The 20,145-nt window shown below is 36.6% G+C and overlaps 1 long non-coding RNA gene across 2 annotated transcripts; it reads left to right on the top strand.

The window, feature by feature from the left end:
* The first annotated feature begins 960 nt into the window (after window positions 1–960).
* LOC117091104 lies at window positions 961–18,732 on the top strand. 2 transcript variants are annotated; one of them, XR_004440240.1, is made up of 3 exons: window positions 961–1,078; window positions 10,798–10,806; window positions 18,717–18,732. It is a non-coding gene; the product is annotated as an uncharacterized LOC117091104 (long non-coding RNA). The 2 variants fall into 2 exon arrangements; XR_004440241.1 differs by lacking the exons at window positions 10,798–10,806; window positions 18,717–18,732 and adding exons at window positions 12,702–12,734; window positions 13,603–15,629.
* The last annotated feature ends 1,413 nt before the right edge of the window (window positions 18,733–20,145 follow it).

Genomic DNA, 20,145 nt, shown 5'->3' with positions numbered 1-20,145 from the left:
CATTAGAGCAAAAACTTGAAGAAGAAAGAAATTAGTCATGTTTGCATCTTAGGGGAAGGATATTTTAAGCCGAATAAGTACCTCAAAGGCGTTGAGAATGTACCTGGTATGGTGAGAAAACAGGAGAGAGGACAGTATGACCAGGGTAAGAATGGCAGGAGATGAAAACAGGGTGTAGAGAACCAGATCATTCAAAGTCTTGGGTGCCTTTGTAAGGATCTTGGGTTTTACTGAGAGTGGTATGAAGGGTTATTGGACAATTTGAAGCAGAAGAGTAACACGATATGGCTTATATTTTAAAGAATCACTGTGGTCCTATGTTGAAATTAGATTGTGGGTAACAGGACATAAGATGAAGCAAGGAGATGCAATGGTTGGTTTTATGTGTAAACTTGTCTAAGCTATAGTGCCAAGTTATTTATTCAATCACTAATCTAGATGTTGCTGAGAAGACATACCATAGATGTGGTTAGCACCCATAAACAGTTGACTTTAATTAATGGAGATTATCCTCCATAATGTGGGTGGGCCTCACCTAATATGTATGTATATATATGTTTATAAATATATGATTATGTATGCACACATAATGTGTATATACATGTTTATAATGTGTATATATTCACACGCCCATATACTCAAGGCCTATTCTGTTTCTCTAGACAATCTTGACTGATAAAGGAGGCTATTGCAACAATATTGCAAAATAGACTGGTGCCTGGGAGCAGGATGGTAATAGTGTAGGTAGTGAGAGCACACATATGTGTGTATATATATTTATAATGTGTATATATGCACAAGCCCATATACACATTGCCTATTAGTTCTGTTTCTCTGGACAATCTTGACCCACAAAGGAGGCGATGGCAACAATGTTGCAAAATAGAATGGCGGCTGGGAGCAGGATGGTAATAGTGTAGGTAGTGAGAATCATTTGATTCTGGATTTATTTATTTCAGAATTTCCAGACAGGGTGGGATGAAATGTAAGAGAAAGAGAAAAATCGAGGGTTCCAAGGTTTTCTGCCTGAGTCAACTTTATTCCTGAATCCAGGGACATCAGGAAATGATCAATTTAGGTATGACTATCATAACTAACACTTATTTAACCTGAAAAATACCTATTTGGGTATTATAAAGGAAGATATTCTTGTACTCAATAAGAGAATGATGTAAACTTGGGCAAATTAATTAACTATAAGACCAACTTTTCTCGCCTGATGAAAAGTAGGCAAAAAATGCCAGGCTCACTCAGATTGATGAAACTTAAAACTGATGATATATGCAAGTTATTTTGCACAGAGCCTGAGAATAAGTTCTTAACAAACCATTTAAAAAGTATTTGTATTATTCCATTACTGAATATCAAACTGTACCAAGTACACATAATACTGGGTAATTAAGAGTTAATGCAAGAAATGTCCATCTAGTCACTGGATGAGGACTGCTCCCAGGTAGGAGGCCCATAATCTTTGGCAAGGCAGCTCCCTCTAGTTAGAGAGCAAGTCTGAAAGCGGGCAGTGCTGGTTAATAGGACGTGCCAACTTGTCTGGGCTAAGAGATTCCCAGGTAGCTTTGAATACATTATTTCTGACTGTGTCTACGAGGGTGTTTCTGGAAGAGATTAGCATCCAAATTGATAGACTGAATAAAGAAGATCTACCCTAACCAATGTAACTGGCATTATCCAACCATGGTGGTCCAAGTAGAACAAAGAGGCAGGGCCAGGTGTGGTGGCTCACGCCTATAATCCCAGCACCTTGGGAGGCCGAAGTGAGAGGATCACTTAAGACCAGGAATTCAAGACCAACCTGGGCAACAAAGCGAGATTGTCTCTGAACAAACAAACAAAAAAGTAGCCAGGTACAATGGTGTGCACCTGTAGTCCAGCTACTTAGGAGGCTGAGGCAAGAGGATTGCTTGAGCTCAGAAGGCTGTTATGAGCTATGATCATGCCACTGCCCTCCAGTCTGGCTGACAGAGCAAGACCCTGTCTCTTAAAAAAAAATAATAAAAATAAAGAACAAAAAGGCAGAGGAAAGGGGAATTCACTTTTCCTGTTTGAGCTAGGACATTCATCTTCGGCACTTGGACATTTAGACATTTCTGACATTTAGACTGGCTTTCTGACACTTAGACTGGGCCCAGAACTTACACATGGGTACCCCACACCCAGTTCTCAGGCTTTTGGACTAGGACTGAATTGCACCATAGGCTTTCCTCACTCTTCAGCTTGCGTATGGCAAATCATGGGCCTTCTCAGCCTCCATAATGAATCATTTGAGCCAATTCCTATTCTCTCTCTCTCTCTCTCTCTCTCTCTCTCTCTTTAGCATCTATCTTCCCATCCATCCTTCCATCCTATCAGTTCTGTTTCTCTGAAGAATCCTTGCTCACACAGGGATGTATCTGTGGGCAATCAGAAGCCAACACTTCCAAAATCTGGGTGGATAATTTTCTTGGATAAAGGAGTTTTGTTGGGTGGCACATCACAATATCCATTATACTGTGAACTGCTAAGCTCACTTCTATCAGGTCAGGCCCTCTTTTAAATTGATTGCTGAAGGTGAACAATTAGAGCCTCTTATTGCTGCATTTATGCCCTGGGTAAGCAGGGAAGCAGAAAAACATTTCCATCATCTTTTTAAAGTTAATCTTATGCTGGACATATGATTAGGGGTTAATTAGGCCAATCTTCTATGAACATGAGGAAGAAGTGGCTTATCAATGTTCACAATTGGTTTTATTAAATATAAAATTTGTATCATGTCCCATTTCTTGGTCAGATGAAACCTTCTCAGGTGTGACTTGTGTTATTGATACATTCAAAATCAATTATACATATATAGCCACACTTCTTATAAAGCAGCCAGAATTTAGGAAAAGGCAGAATTGGTATAAATCATTAAGACCCAAATGAAGTCCTTATTTAGATAATTAAATACCTTAATCTAAAATCCAGTTACTAAAAAGGAAGTTGACATTTTCAAATATAGATACTTTCCTTTATTTTTGAAGTTAAGATCTATTAAATAACACTGTGAAAGAGAGTCATACTGGTAGTAGCAGAAATCAGAAGACGGTAAGAAATGTCCAAGGAAATTTTCTATGTATAACATTTATCAAGACATGGAACTGATGTCTACAGAAAATACTCTAAGTATCATCTTCGGAAGTAATCCAGCTGAAGTCTGGGACCAATTTACTATGACACAGCAGTTCCACCTTTTTTTCCTGGAGGTTGAAAGTTAGACAGTCTGGGTGCCTTCCAGATTGTAATTTGAAAGGCACTCAGCTACTACACAGAATTGTTAGTTTTCTCCCAACCCCCGGCCACCGCTGTGTGAAAGCAAAGGGAGGGGGCTGAAGGTACAACCTAAGGGTGTCAACTCTTACTTATTGAACAAGAACCTGCATACACAATGCCAGTGATGTGATTAATCATTCCCTGGTCCAAAAGGAAGGTCGTTCATGTTGAAATTTTGATTTATGTGTGCTCTTGCATTATCTCCTAAACCCTAGCCACTTGCCAGCATGCACAGTGTAATGAGTTTGGCATTTGTGTAGGACTTTAAAAACATTAAATAATGAATCCCTCTAGAACATCTCCTTGTATTACTATATCCTACTCAATTTTTAAGTAGCGAAAATAGAGATAGTGTATAATTTCACTAAATCCTCATATCGGTAAAAGTAAAGTAGAGGAGTAGGAATAATTAAATGTGTTCAAACATTATAATGTGGAATCATTAAACATGCCTCATAGAGTCCAAGTAGACTCCATAGGTCTAGAAAAGTGATGATTTCAAACTTATCAAGGAAATTAGGAGGTTAGACTGTTCAAAGGGGTTTTTCTTTATATTTACTAGTGTTAATATCATCTAATAATTCTTCTGGCTTAGTCATCTTCCTCCAGCTAGTATCATACTCACTCAAAAATTGATTACTTTTTAATGAATCATAATTTACATGTCAATTTTGACTCCATTCTTTAAAATGCTAAGATACTAAATTTTAGAATATGTTTTCTGTTCTTTTTAAAAATGCATATTTGCTATCGAGTTAAAATTCTTTATTCTACTAGTGTGTGGAAATGCCTTGTAGCTATTGTATTTGGCTTTGATCACCAAATACTAGTGAGCATATCTGTGCATCCAAAACTTTGAAAAGTTACCTTGTAAACCGAAATGTTTTAGTAATAATCTATGTGAAGATGGCAGCTGCTGAGATAATAAAAAAGATTTTCTCGAAAAAAGAAGCAAGCGATTTCAAGCTGCTAAAGTGCCTTAAAGTGCAGAGAAAAGAAAGTTACATAGTCTTAGTCATAGCAGTTAAATACATGGGATTTTAATGGAGGAATATATATATATGTGTGTGTGTCCATGTGTGTTTGTGTATATATATATTGTGTATATTCCTATTATATATATATTCCTATAATCCAGGCATATATATTCCTTATCTTATATATATATTCCTTATCTTATATATTATATATATATATATATTCCTATAATCCAGACATATATATTCCTTATCCAGAATATAAATGCCTGGATTATAGGCTGATTTGGGTCAGCTTGGGCTTTGGTTTTGGCTACTTCTCAGATGTGGTAGTGAACAGAAGCAAGGTGCAGTACCTTTACAAAGCAGACAGTCTAATACAAGAATTTCTCATGTTAAGGAGGGATTTCAGAGGAGGACTTGGCAAACCAAAACAAAACCAAATGTAAATGAAACAAAACGCTATAACCCCTTTTGAAGATGACTGCAAGAAAGCATAAGGGTACCTTGGCACTAAATAGCCTGTGAGAAAAAAACAAAAAACAAAAAACAAAAAACAAAAAAAAAACTGATGTCCTGAAGAAGTCGTGATTATGGGCTGGCCCTCACAAGGGTTTTCAGCCTTGTTCCCAACAGCGAGAGTTCACACCTTTCCTTTGTTGGCGGGGCTCCCAGATTTGTGGTGCCCCCTAGTGCCCAGCAAACGCAAGTGTAAATCCTTGAGCGTTAAGCCTCTGTCTGTATTCTACTTTTGAATCTTCGAAAAACTTCATGAGGGCAGTAACAAGGCAAAGTAAAAACGAATTAAGTATCAAGAATATGGCCTGGCGCGGTGGCTCACTCCTGTAATACCAGCACTTCGGGAGGCCAAGGCGGGCGGATCATCTGAGGTCAGGAGTTCGAGACCAGCCTGGCCAACATGGTGAAACCCCATTTCTGCTAAAAATACAAAAATTAGTCAGGCGTGGTGGCGGGCACCTGTAATCTCAGCTACTATGGAGGCTGAGGCAGGAGAATCGCTTGAACCGGGGGTGGAGGTTGTTTCAGGCTGGGCAACAGCACGAGACTCTGTCTCAAAAAAGAGAAAAAATATCAAAAATATAAGGCATCTGAATGAGAAACTAGAGAAACAAACCTGAAAAGATATTCCAGATATTGGAAGTATCACTATAAATAAACATTTCAAAAATTATGTTTACAAGGTTTAAATGGCAGGGCACTGTGGCTCACAACTGTAATCCCAGCACTTTGGGAGGCCGAGGTGGGTGGATCACGTGACATCTGGAGTTGTAGATCAGCGTGGTCAAGGTGATGAAACCCCATCTCTACCAAAAAAATACAAAACTTAGCCGGGTTTGGAGGCATGCACCTGTAGTCCCAGCTACTTGGGAGGTTGAGGCAGGAGAATGGCTTGAAACTGGTAGGCAGAGGTTGCAGTGAGCTGAGATTGCACCACTGCACTCCAACCTGAGTGACAGAGCAAGACTCCATCTCAAAAAAAAAAAAAAGATTTAAAGAATAAAAAGATAAGCTTTAAAAGATCATCAGGGTACATGAAAAGAAACAAAAATTACATAACAGAGTTGAAAAATATTCAAATATAATTTCTAGATATGGAAATATAAAATAATTAAAAATTTACATTTAATACACATATTTGCACCACATGAAGGGAGCTAAAGAGATAATTAGTGACCTGGAAGATGGGAAATAGTATACAGAGTACAGAGGAAATACAGAGAAACAAACAAAATGGAATTCATCTTGAAAAAAATAGGAGACTTTGTAGATAGAATGAGAAACCATAATATTCCTCTAACAAAGCTCCAGAAGGAGCTAAGAGAGATAATGGGGTAGAAGCAATATTGGTAGGGATAAAAGCTTAAAATTTCTGGAATTAATGAAAGATGCTAATGTATCCATCCAGATTCATGAAGTCAACAAATCTGCTCTGCAGCAGAATAAAGAGTTTCATACTAGACACGGTGTAGTGGAATAGAAAACATTAAAGTTAAAAAATTGAAATTAAAAATGGCTAGAGGTACAGAGATGATACCTTCAAAAGACTGGAGACTAACTTCTCAATAGATAATGGAAGCCAGAAGACAGGAGAATAGTATTGTCAACATGCTACGGAAAAAAACATGGAATGATAACATCAATTAATCTGAAAGAAGAAAAGGATGGCAATAGGAGGAAACAGATTAGGTACAGCATATAAATTGACAAAACAGAGCAAGTAGTTACAGTACGTTTAAAGAAACCAGTGTCTGAAAATAAAGATTACATAACTTGATTTAAAAAGATTGCATGATATTAACAACAGCCACATCTAAAACACAGAAAGAAAGAAAAAGAATAAAGGACATATGCCATGCAAATATTAATTAAATAAAATTAAAATGGTTGTGTTATATCAGAAATAAAGACTTTAATGTAAAAAATTTTGATTGACCAAAAAAATTATCAGTAGTAATTGTGAAAATATGTGAACTAAATATAACAGAAATATAAGGATAAACATAATGGGATATTTTTAAATACTTTTCCCAATAAATAGTAAGAAAGATAGTCACAAAGTCATTAAAGATATAGATTTGAATAAAACAACCATATTAACTACACATCTCTATCACTGTATCCATCTATCTATATAAATAAAATACATATATGTAATATACACACAATATGTGTGTGTGTATATATGTATACACCCCCAAGCACACACAGATATGCATACATCTATATGTATGTATGTGTGTGTATATATGTCTGTGTGTGTGTATATGTGTGTGTGTGTATATATATATATATATATATATATATATAAATGCTTTCTCCAGCAACTGGATAATACACAATTGTTTTAAGCACACCTGAAACAGTTGTCAAAATTGCTCTTTTTCTGGGTCATAAATTGAATGTTATCTAATAGTTAAGAATAAAAATAATGACAATTAAGCTAGAATTAAATAAAGATAGCTAGACAAATGTCTATTCAATTGAATATCAAGACTAAGTAATACTAGTGTAAAAGAAGAAAGTAGAAAAAGAGCTGAACGATGATAATGAAAATGTTAGCACATAAGAAAAAACATGGAAGGCAGCTAAAGCCACACAGAAACAAAGTTTATATACATATATATAAAGTTTTAAATATATTTATGTATAAAATTTTAGACAGAGACAGAAAGTGTTGGAAATTAATTAACTACCAATCCTGATGCATTAGAAGCAGAACAGGCAAAATCAAAAATAGAGTCAGAAATTATTATTATGCATCAGAAAAATATATAATAAAGAGAATCATAAAAAGCAAAAATTGATTTTAAAAAGACAGCTTAAGTTGATTATTCCTCAGATTAGACTAGTTATGACAAAATAAAGAAGTCCCAAGCAAACTATATCTAGAACTAAATGGAAACATATCTCCAGATTCTAAAGATATTAAACAGATATTAATAGGATAATATGAAGAAACTTTTAGTGATAAATTTACACATTTAGATAACATAGATAAATTTCTAGAAATATCTGATCATCCAAAAGTGACTCCAGAAGGAAGAGAATAAATAAATAGGATGTACATAGACATTAAGAAACTAAATCATTAATCAAAAGCCTTCCCACAAAGAAACTCCAGTCCCAGATGGCTTCATTAATAGGTTCTGCCAAATATTCAAGGAAGAAATAATTCTATCTTATCAAACTTTCTGAAACTAGAAATAAAGAAAATACTCCCCAACTCATTTTGTGAGGTTAGTATAACCTTGACAACACTCCTGAAAAGAGTATGTATTTCAAAAAAAACTAAAATGCATACCCCTTTGACTCATAGATATAAGTGTAAAACTCCTAAGTCTAATATTCGCAAATGAAATCTAGAAAAATCTGAAGAAAAAATATTATGTCATCTCTGGTAAAAACCCAAGAATGTGCTGCAGTTCAGTTTTGCACTAATTGCTTAGAATCAGCAAGACCCCACATGTTTAAAAGGCAGGGTTCCCAACAAGACTGCTCTTACTGCCGACACCAGAAACACTTTGAGGCTCCCACATTCCCAGACTCACACTTCTGACCAGCTGGCTATAAATTCAGGGGTTCCCCCAGGCCTCTCAATTTTGATCACTTGCTAGAACATCTCAAAGAACTCAAGAAAGTATACTTAAAGAAAGTATACTATACTTAAAATCACAGATTTCTTTTTTTTTTTCTTTGTAAGGTATACAGATTAGGAGAATCAACCAGATACAAAGACCCATAGAGACCAAAGAGAGGTTGGTTCACTACTAAGTCAATCAGTATAATTTACTACAATAACAGACTAAAAGAGACAAATCTTATAATTCTCTCAACAGATGAAGAAAAAAATGCATCTTCCAGTTGTGATAAATTCAACTTTTATGCATGATAAAACTCTTAGTCATTCACAACTGAATGAGAGCCATTCTAAATACTTCCCTGTCCCATGTTCAGTTTGTATATACAAATGGTCATTAAGAGCTATTATTTTTATTTTTATTTTTTTGAGATGGAGTCTCACTCTGTCACCCAGGGTGTAGTGCAGTGGCCCGATCTCAGCTCACTACAAGCTCCGCCTCCCGGGTTTACGCCATTCTACTGCCTCAGCCTCCCAAGTAGCTGGGACTACAGGCGTCCGCCATCTCGCCTGGCTAGTTTTTTGTATTTTTTTTTAGTAGAGACGGGGTTTCACTGTGTTAGCCAGGATGGTCTCGATCTCCTGACCTCAATGATCCGCCCGTCTCGGCCTCCCAAAGTGAAGAGCTATTATTTCTAAATGCATTTTCTATTGGTTTTCTCTGTACCTGATGCTGTCCTGTTTCTGGCCCCTGTTATCTCTCATTATTTTAATTGACCTATTTTCTTTTAATGTTGCTTATTTTCAATTCATCCCCCAAACTTTCTAGTATGTAAATCTATTTAAGCCCTTGCTTAATATTTTTCAATGAGTTTCCATGGTTTACAGCATATAATTTGATACTTTGGAGCTCCCTATACCACTGAACAAAAAATCTTCCACATATTAATGATAAGTTAGAAGTATCAAACTTCCAGTTTGAAAAACTGTCACATTTAACCATATTTGGGGAATTTATAGTAGCAAATATATTAATTCTAAGAAAAATAATAGTTTACATTCATATAATACATAATAGTCTGTTAAGTGCTCATATTTGTATTATGACATTTTCTAAGAGCAAGTGTTATTATCCCTTCCTTCTTGATGAAATAACGAGACGTAAGAAGTAATTTGTCCAACTAAATGGCAAAACTGGGAGTAGAACTCAGCTCTTGGATTATAAGTTTAATACTTTTTCTTTCTAAATACAAGTAACATTTTCTGCAGGAATTTGCCTCAGAAAGTCATTCCTCGGTATCTTGTAACTACTGGTATTTGGCCACTGTCTGCCGCGTTTATGTTTGTTTTACATTTGCCCTTTTCCTGGCCCTTCTGTCCTGTTTTGCCTGGCTACTGGACACTTTCACTTGCTTATCTTTCTTGTCTATGCATGTGCCAAAAGAATAGTGGAATGGCAGGAGATAACAGTTAACTTTACTCTTTACCCTTCTCTTCATCTGGCCCCATAACACAATATATTTTATTAGTATTCACCCTAGAGAATCTGTACAATTATGCCTGTGGTTAATAAATAACTAGATTAGACCATTTTTAATAATTTATATAGTCTGGTTCTCTTTCTTTGTTTTTTAAAGAAGAAAACATTCTTACCAACGCATGAACTTAGTTAAATTTAAAATAATTTGATGAAGTAATATCTCTGAAAAGCATTTATTATCTTCTATGGAATTCATACTACCTTAGGTACAGTTTGCTGCTCTTTAAATCTAAGAATAGTTTATAACATAGTAAATATACCCAAGAAAATTAAGTTCATATTTAAGGTCATTGTATGCCGAAATCACTTTTCTAACCAGCCACTTTCATAACTCTGAGAAAAAAACACAAAACAAAAGAACAACCAAAAACAACTAGCTTTCTTCTGCTGTTATACAACAATCAACACAGAAGATTTCTGTGACCAAATGTGTAAGGGTTTCTTCCCACTTATCAAGCAAGCAATCAATTCTGCAGCAGACACCAGTTGGGTCTCCTCCAACCTAGTTTCATTCCAAAACTACCCACATTAAGACAGCGTATGAAGATAGATCGTGCACAAGTTGAGGTTGCAGTCTCACAGGACTGCCTCCACTTCTGACGCCAATCGCAAGTCCGGGTTGTTTTACCTGTGCTTCTTTATTATTATTATTATTATTATTATTATTATTATTATACTTTAAGTTCTAGGGTACATGTGCACAATGGGCAGGTTTGTTACATATGTATACATGTTTAACTGTGCTTCTGACTGACCAGTGATAAACTGGAGATCCCACCATCTCCTCCTTGGGTTTGATTATTTTGCTAAAGCAGCTCAGAAAACTCCTGGAAATGCATTTACCAGTTTATTATAAAGGGTGTTATAAAGGATAGAGATGAAGAGTTGCATGGGATGAGGTCTGGGGAAAGTGGTGTGGAGTTTCCATGCCCTTTCTTGGTGTGCCACCCTCCAGGAACCTCCACTTGGTGAGCTACCAGGAAGCTCCCTGAGCCTGTCCTTTTAGATTTTTATGGAAACTTTATTACTTAGATATGATTGATTAAACCATTGGTCATTGGTGATCAACTTAATCTTTAGCTCTTCTTCTCTCCTTGGATGTTGGAGTGTGGGGCTGAAAGTCCCACCCCTCTAATCCTGCCTTGGTCTTGGTAACCAGCTCGATCAGATCCAGAAGCTATCTAGGGGGCTGCCAGCCACCAGTCAACTGATGAGCACGCAAAAGACATTTATCAGTTTGGAGATTCCAAGAATATAAGTAGCTGTCTGTTAGCGGACAGCAACAAAATCATATATATCTTTCATGATATTAAAATGGCATTCTAGCGCTCGATTGAAACTTTTTAATAATCAATTTGGCAGACTTTTCTGTATCCTTACTGAAAATTTCAAATGTGTAATTAATTAATATTGGAACTTTGATTGATTGTCTATTGCCCAATGTGCACATTTCAAAAGCCTAAGCCCTTTTAGCTACATAGATGATCTTTAGTGTTTTCAATGGTTTGTTGCTGAGTATTTATACTGGATATTGTGGTATGTTTCAAATGATAGAAAATAAGAACAGACATGAAAAGTGCAAACTTCTTGTAATTTACTTTGTTTATGTAGAAGTGATACATTAAATCATCTATGAAGTACATCAAATAAACCTAAATAGCATGGATTTTTAAGTTAAAAATATGAGAATTAATAACTGAAAACCCCCATGGGAAGTAACCATATGCCACTGGTGCCAAATTAGAAATCTCCAGGTTATAAGATCATAACCCCTAGAGGAATATTTATCTGTATGTTTACTTAATATCTAACAGCATGTGAAATTTATTTATTAATATGCCTGCAGGTTTCTCTCTAATCCCACTTCTCAAAGATGCACACACATAGATATAAAGCCAGGAGGGGGTGAATTGCCCTGAAACTGTTTCCATCTAAGTTGAAAAATATGGTTATAATGGGAAAAGCAAAAGTTGCTCTCCTTCTGACCTTGAACATTTTTACAGACCCAAAATAAAATATGTGAACAAATTCAAAGGCCATGTCCTCTACGACATCTTCCTTGCAATATACTTGGCCCCATCTAATCAGCACTGATCACACTCTCTTTGATTATAATTTGACTATAGGCCTTATTTTATCATCCCTTCAATTCTAGTTTATTTATATTCCTCTGTTTCTTTTGAATGCTCTGAAGCGATAGAGATCTTGTGATAATTTGTTTTAATACATGGCACATAGCAAAGTGACTTTGCACATTGTCATTTACTAAATATTTGTTAAATGTGTTTGGTTCTAATTGAATTATATTTTCATATGCAGAAACTGAAACATGTAAACCATTATTGAGGGTAATGATATTAAAAGAAAAGAACAAACATTTTATAACTGGCAAAGAAATACATTTTAGAAAGTTTAGAATGTAATTTTCCAAAGTACTGTATTTGTGAAGTGAAGTTATGGTTGTATTAAAAGCATGGTTATCTGACATAATTTTTACCTATACAAAGTTTAGAATTGAAACAACTGAATAATTTAAAACAAAACATATTTGCTTCAATTTTCTATCGATTTAGGGTATAACTATTGATTTGGCTTGAAATATCCAATGATTGCCTCAGTGCTATATTTTCTTTAGCACCTATGGACTTAGCTACAATGAAACAAACCTTTTTGAAACCGTAACAGCTAGGCTGCATGCAATAGTAATATCAGACATCTATATATTGCCTTATACTTATATAAAAGTGCTTTCACATAAATTATTTTATTTGGTTCTTAGGTATGGGAAATGGAGGCAGAGAAACTGAGAAAGGTAGGAGAAACTCACACTTTATAGAGATAAAAGATAGGATTATATTTGGCGTATATATATGGATTTTTTTTGCAAATACCTAAATAGCTTGCACAAAAGCCTCTTGCCTATATAAGTTTAATTGTTCTAAAATGAAGGTAAAATTTGAAATTATGACAAACTTATTTGTATACACATGGAACTTGTTGTTCACTTAATGTTGCCAAGTAGTTGAAAGTAGAAATCAGACATTTATAATGATGGCTTACAGGATTAGAAGATTTCATTGCAGTAAAGACTGTGAATATATAAAATTTGAATTTGACCAAATGGAGATGATTTTAAATCTTTCAGAGATCAGTTTCAGTTTCAGTAATAGGAGTAGACAAGAATGAAGGCATCAGGTAAAGAGACCAGTGTGGTTTATAAATATGCCCAAGTCTTGTAAAAGTACCGTGGGAATATATAAAAGAAAGTTACCCATTGTAACAACGGGATTAAGGGAAGTTTGCACAAAAGAGGTGGGTCTTGAGAGTTCAATAGAGAAATGAGTAAGACCATAAATAAAAGCTCTCAAATGTAAAATTACACATTAGGGTTGACAGTCTGCTACATGGTAAGTTGCATGGAAGAAAATAATAGAAAATCCAACTTAAAAAGTGGAATTGGGTTTGATTATGAATAGCTTTGAATTTCACACTAAAGATTTTGGCGGTCTTTGTAGGCAACGAAGAGTTTTTAATTAATTTGTTCTAGAAAAATAAGTGAAAATCTATTTTAGTTAGGAAACTTTACTCTGATTGGAGATGAGAAAAGTGTTGAGAATGGAATCTTAGGGCAGTGCTTTCCACATACCTAATAATATGTCACGAAATGTTAACTTTTGCAGGGTACACTGTGCTGAGCTGATGACACTGTTTATGACTGTGGGTCACCAGCTCCCTAAGATCTGCTCCTCTGCACCTCCCTAAAGGCTAAGAGAATCAATGTCACTCTCACTCAAACCCATCAGCTCCACAGCAAAGTGCCTCGTATCTCTTTTGGGAAATACCCTGCCTTTGGGAAAGAAAGGAGAACATGAATTGATGAAGAAAAGGGAGAAAAGGGAACAAAAAGAAGACAAAAGCAGAACAGAAGCAGAAAAGCGTGGTATTCTAAGTGAAGGAAGAAGCTTTTTAAAGAGGGAGTGAACCAAGAAGACTTGACAGCTGTTTAGAATTCCAATTGTGTGGGAGCTAAGGAGAGGGCACTGGTTAGGACAATGTCCTCCCTGGTTTTGTGTTAGAGGCAGTTTGAGTAGCAGAGGGGCATAGAAGGCAGATTAGGCAGTGACAGGGAGGTATGGAAGTGGTGTGTGTGGTTTGCTACACTTAGACAAAGCTTGTGGGGGAAGGTAGAAAAGCAATGGGCTGGAATGGGTGGAAGGACACTTTGGGGATTTGAAGACCTGCCTGAGTGTGTGTTAGGTGCAGATTGAGGGGAAGATATAAGAGGAGAGAATGGAACTGAAAACATAAAAGACAAAATGAAATAATTGGCAAAGCAAAATTCAGGCAACCAGGAAAGAACAGGATCAAATGTATGTAGACAGATTAAACTTGGTTAAAAACATACTTTTCTTTGAATAGACAGAAAGGAGGAACATATTGATAAAAGGTAGAGGGAGTTTTGAAGGGTGCTGAAGACCCGAGAGAGTATTCTCCCCCAATAGCTTTTGTTTTCTCTGTAAAATATGATGTGAGAAGGATGGTAATCATTCAGCAATTCCTACTGGGGAAAAGGACAGACGACAAGGTGGAGTGAGAGTGCGGTCAGATGACTCTATCAATCATGTGCTCAACACTGTGCTAGGTGCTGTAGGGGATATAAAATATGTATGATGTGATTCCTGCCCTCAAAGGGAAACACACACACACACATTCTCTCTCTCTCTCTCTGTCCCTCACACAAACCTATAAGGGTAAGGGAATATTTTTGAGTTAAACTATGATTTGCTGAAAAGCATAATAAAAGTCCTATGGAAGAATTGGAGAGGGGGCAGTCAAGACATTGAGAAAAGCTTTATGCATTATTTAGATAAACAGAGGAACAGATTGTAGGAAGCAATGGAACCCAGCAAGAGGATGGCATGCACACCAGCTAGTTGGGAGATCATGAGATAGCAGAGGAAGTACGTGACGGGAAGAGGAAGGCAATATGACTGAATAAATAGGAAAGAACCAGAGTATAGAGCATTGGTAGAAAGGATGGAAGTGCATGAAGATTAATTAGGTATTTACATGCGAGATGGAGGAGAGTGTGAAGATAATAGAAGTAGAAAAATAATAAGGCAGGAAATGGTTGCAGCAAACCAGATGTGAGGCTATGCAAGAGTAATGCCAGTGCCAGAGTGAAGAGAAAGGGGTGAATCTGAGAAATATTCTGAAGGAAGATTTGCTAAAATAATGTGACAGATTGGATATTGATTGGGAGGAAAGAAAAGAGTAACATGTGCTTTCAGGTTTTTACTTCTGGAAGACAGAAAAATGTTGCTGATGTTGAAATAGAACATCTGTGAAAGCAAGGCAGATTGGGGCTTTTTGAAGTTTGGCGGGAGACTAGTGAATATTATCGGTAGATTTTTGGCATTTCAAGTCTATAGGGAGAAAGGATAGCGGTTTATAATTTGGATTAACACCAAAAGGTCATAAATGAAGCTCTGGGAAAAAAGAAGCTCTTTGAGAAAATGTGTGGAAGGACAGAGGATCAGAGTGAGGGTTTGAGTCTCAAGGGGCATTTCTAGTTAGAAATCAAGAGTACGCATGGAGCCTGCCAAAAAGGTAGAATAACTGGCCAGAGCCTATGAGGGACTAATGAATTGACATGTCCTGAAACAAAAAAGAGAAGAAAACTTCAAGGAACATTAAGAATTAATTGCAGTAAAAGTTTTGAATAAATAAAATATATAAAAATCCATTGAATATGACCAAAAGGAGATGATTTTAAACCTTTCAGAGATCAATTTCAGTGAAGTGATAGGAGTAGATGAGAATGAAGGTACCAGGTAGAGAGACGGTTGGTGTATAAATATGCCCAACTCTCTCTGAAGGACAGCATATTAGAATTTCTAAGATAGTCCTGAGAAAGTACTTTAGTGATCACCTCTGAAATTGATGGAGTGTTGCAGTACACCCCGATGTCCCCAGACGCGTCAGTCATCCAGAGTAGCTCCATTTTATATTATGTGTATGTGTATGAGCGCATGTGCCTGGGTGTATGTGTGTGGTCACACATATATAGATTTAGGAATTTCATATATCTTAAGAGGTGCTTTTTGCTAAAATAAAACAAACACTTAATAATCTGCTCTAGAATTTTGGAAATCAATAAAAAAAAATACTAGATTAGTGCTACCAAGGATTATGGGTAAATTTTAAAACAGCATATTAATAACTCCCAATATATTAGAGAAAATAGGCTGTGGATTCATAGATCTCTCATTTTTAACGTTGGTTCTGTTGACTAGCTATGCATATGAGTTACTTAACCTCTCTTAACCTCAGTTTTCTCCTGTCTGAAGTGTACCAAGTGGTATTTGCTGCATAGTGTGATTGTTAGGATTCACCAGGAGTAGACAGGGGTACTGGTTTCTTTTGTCTCAAATTTCCGTTTCAGTGAGTGTGGTCTTTACAAACCAAACACTCGGCCATACAGAAGATGAAATTGGATGTTCTATAATTAAGTTTTATCTTGAGCTCCCATCTCTACTGATGGCAGAAAATTTACTCACTCCCAGATGAACCCAACAGCTTAGTTTTCTTAGACATTTTAGGATTAAACCCATTTAGGATTGAACCCATTAAATTCATGATTTACATCTTCACACATTTTCCTCATTGTAACTTCAAAGATTCCACAGATACCTCTTGGCTTCTGGGTCAGGCATTTAGTCCGTGGTCAGTTTGTTTGTCATTGGCATCCATTGGGATTTTTCCTCTTATCTGTCCCTGGAGTGCTTGCCGTCCTCCATGCATGCACCGGCTGATGTGTAAACATGTCCTGTGGGGTAATTCAGGCTGAATCTTGCATAGGGTGGCATCTTCTTACCCTGACCAAGCCTCCCCTATCTCTTCACAAAATCTTTCTACCAGCTAAAATCTATTTGCCTTCTCATGGACGTGTGAAAATGTGACTGTCTCTTGGCATCGGGCTAAGATTTGCATCTGTTTGGGAGACTACCCTGAGCTCCTTTGGACTTCATGTAGACTCATTGCTGATCTACCTCTCAGGTACCCTATTAGATACTTTTGGCCCAAACATACTGTCCTTCCAGACTCCATTTTGGGAAGTTAAAACTCTGCTCTTGAATTTACAAATCTAGCTGAAATTTATCTGCTTTTCCCCTCTGGGAAACAATAGGAAAAAGAGAACAGCTTACAGAGAATTGGGGGTTTTTTCAGACTTACACCGATGCTCAGAATCTATTGCTCTTGCTTCTCCTCACCTTGCCCTGAATACACCCCTTTCCTTCACGCTTTTCTGTGTTTTTCTGGCGTGGGAAAACATGCTGGTTGCTCCTGGTCATGCATATTTACAAAATTTTCTGCTTCAGCCTGGATCTATAGTAGGGAAAATGTCTTTGGATGTTTTGCTACCTTAGCAATCTACTTGTAACCTGGCCTTTGATCGTGCTGGACAAGTTGGTTGAACGAGGGCCTGTCAAGCTGTTCAGGAGAGGCAGGGGCCTAGTTTTATGCCAACTGATGGCTCTGTAGTCTTCCCTGAGTACTGTGTTTTCCTTTTGTTTTGTTTGTTTTTACATTAAGCTACTTACACAGGCGTGGCTCACGAAGGAAATGAATTAACTTGGATCTCGGAGGTTTGAAAGCTAATTACAGGGAAGTTTGAGGATACTGCAGCAGCCTGAGCCATTCTGCCCTCCTGGTTCTGTCATGCTAGTATAATTTGGTTCTTCTGTCCACTTTTCAAGCACAGATTGCTAACTAGGTTGATTAATAATCATTCAAAATGGAATATCCCTATTGGACTGCTTTCACTTCAGTCATAGTTTCCTGGTATAGTCATCTGACACCAGAATAGCTGAGGAAACTGCCTGTAGCAGTTTCCCTCGGAAAGGGGCACAGAAACTGGTTATTATTTTGAAGCTTCTGGGCAACCCCCAGAAACTGTGATGGTGGAAAAGAACAAGCTTTTTTGATCTATGGAAACTTCTCCTCATCCTGGCATTCTCTCTCTCTCTCTAACACACACATTCACATACACACACACACACACACACTCTCACACACACAGACACACTTCTTCCCATGTGTTTAAGCAATATAGAGTCATCACCCCTCTTGCTGCTATAGCCCTGGGAGCAATTCGCCCTTGAATTTGGCCTTAATTCTAGTTATCTAAACAGTTTGCGCTGCAGGACTTTCTGTCTCTTTCAGGGCCGACTCTGGGCCTAACTCAGTAGTATTTATATTTGCCTATAACTCTGTAATTCATCCAGGGTTCACACTAAGCAACATAAACCAAATTTATGATCCCTTATTTCTTAGAAGTCTCTTTTCGTGAAAAAGGCACCTGCCTGCACCATCCAAATGGATAGTTGTTTCTGTTTGTGTTTTTCCATAAATAGTAGGGATACCGCTCTGTAAAGACTTTGAGAACTCACTTTCCTTACTGTTCCAGGCTTTTGGGAAAATATGTGGAATATTGACATGAACTTCTAGATTTTTCTCTGCTAGAGAACTAGTGCATTCAAACTCGTATGTTTTGATGTCTTTGGTTTATAAAAGATTTGTTTGTTAGATCTTCTTAAAAAGAAAAAAACAAAACAAAACAGACCACAAGTTTATTTATGTTAAAATTCTGAGGGTAAGGCAAAAGGAGAAAGAAAAGTCACTGGGAATAAGCCTAGTCCTGAAAAAATTGTGAAGACACACATTCTAGTCCTCAGAGAAGTAAGCTTGTTTTTAAAAGAAAGGATGTTTTTGTCTCTTCTATGAGTGGAAGAATGAAAGCTCAGAGAAACTGGCTATCAAGACTGAGGTAAAGCCAGAGTGTTGAGGGCTCATCCCTTGGAGAGCTTTACTCTCTTCTTCAGAAGAAGTATGAGAGAGCAAGAGGAGCATGGGCTTTGGTGTCAAACTGTAACATTTTATATTTTGCATGACACAAGTGAAAACTGGAACCATCATAATTTCCTGCCCCAATGGTAAACAACCCTGCAAAAAAGAAAATTTAACTCAGTTGTGTGTTCTAGAAAATACTTGCTACTGGAAGATAAGTCTGTGATTCAATGAAAATTGTATAATAATTTGCTCATCAAGGCTCAATTTAGGTGGGAACCTCTCTTTGCTGTGCCCACAAATCCAAATCTATCATGTCATAGATTCCACCCATTCCCAAACAGTTCTCCACCTATCCATACTTGCCTTAAAACTATCTAATGTAGATCCTAAAAAACCTATAACCATCCCTCTCCCTGAATTCCCCAAATGAAGATGCAACTGAAATTTCATAAAGTTAGTCCTTTCTGCCGTAGGTTTAGAAAATTTAGCTATGCTTTATCAACAGGTACATCTGGTGGTCTTTTAGGCCATTACTCTTGAACCCAAACTGGATTTCAATTGCTCCTTTACATAGATAATTCATTTAGCTGATTTTGCAGATAAAATGTTCATAAACCCAAGTTTTTCCCCAATAATACTTTTATATATTACTTTCATAGTAACACAAATAAAACTCATATGAAGCAACAATGCATTAATTAATAATGTTCAAATATTCTGAATTTCCTCATAAGTCCTATTATAAGGGGTTTATTATAATCTACTTCTAAGCTTTACATATGAAAGGATCTAGATGCTTGCCAAGGTATCCTTAATGGGGTGTTCTCTAGTCTACAGTTATTTCCTCTATAACCCTGGATAATTTGCTTACCTTCTCAGAGCTTCAATTTTCTCATTAGTGAAATGGGAGTAATTACTACATCAGAAAGGTATTGAGAGGATTAAAGGAGCTCATGTAGGTAAAGATCCTAGAATAATCCCTAGCATATGGTACAAATATTATCAGTGTTGGTTCCCTTCTTTCTTTGGTATATTTCTTTCTTTAAAATAGGAGATGGGTCATGTGTCAAGAATGAGCAGATCGGGTTCTCATTTTTCTATATTGCTGGGCAGAGAATAGAGGGAATCCCTGTCCCTGTGCAGCAAATATCCACTGTCCTTAAGTTTGTTTTCAGTGTGGGAGAGGAAGGTAGAAATTCAGTAGTGAATGATGGGATAGCAATAAAATATTCCATTGCCCAATCTTAACTACTGGGAAATGGCGCCTCTACATATCTTAGTTAGGAGACACAAAATTAAATTCCTTTTTTTGTAGTTGATATTTTCTATTATATGTAGTACTCTATAAACACTAAGAATTTGGACTACAA

This window comes from Trachypithecus francoisi, unplaced genomic scaffold, assembly GCF_009764315.1.
Source record: "Trachypithecus francoisi isolate TF-2019V2 unplaced genomic scaffold, Tfra_2.0 Lachesis_group11, whole genome shotgun sequence".
NCBI lineage: Eukaryota > Metazoa > Chordata > Mammalia > Primates > Cercopithecidae > Trachypithecus > Trachypithecus francoisi.
Note: the sequence above shows the minus strand (reverse complement) of the source record. Positions and strands in the feature narration are given on the sequence as shown.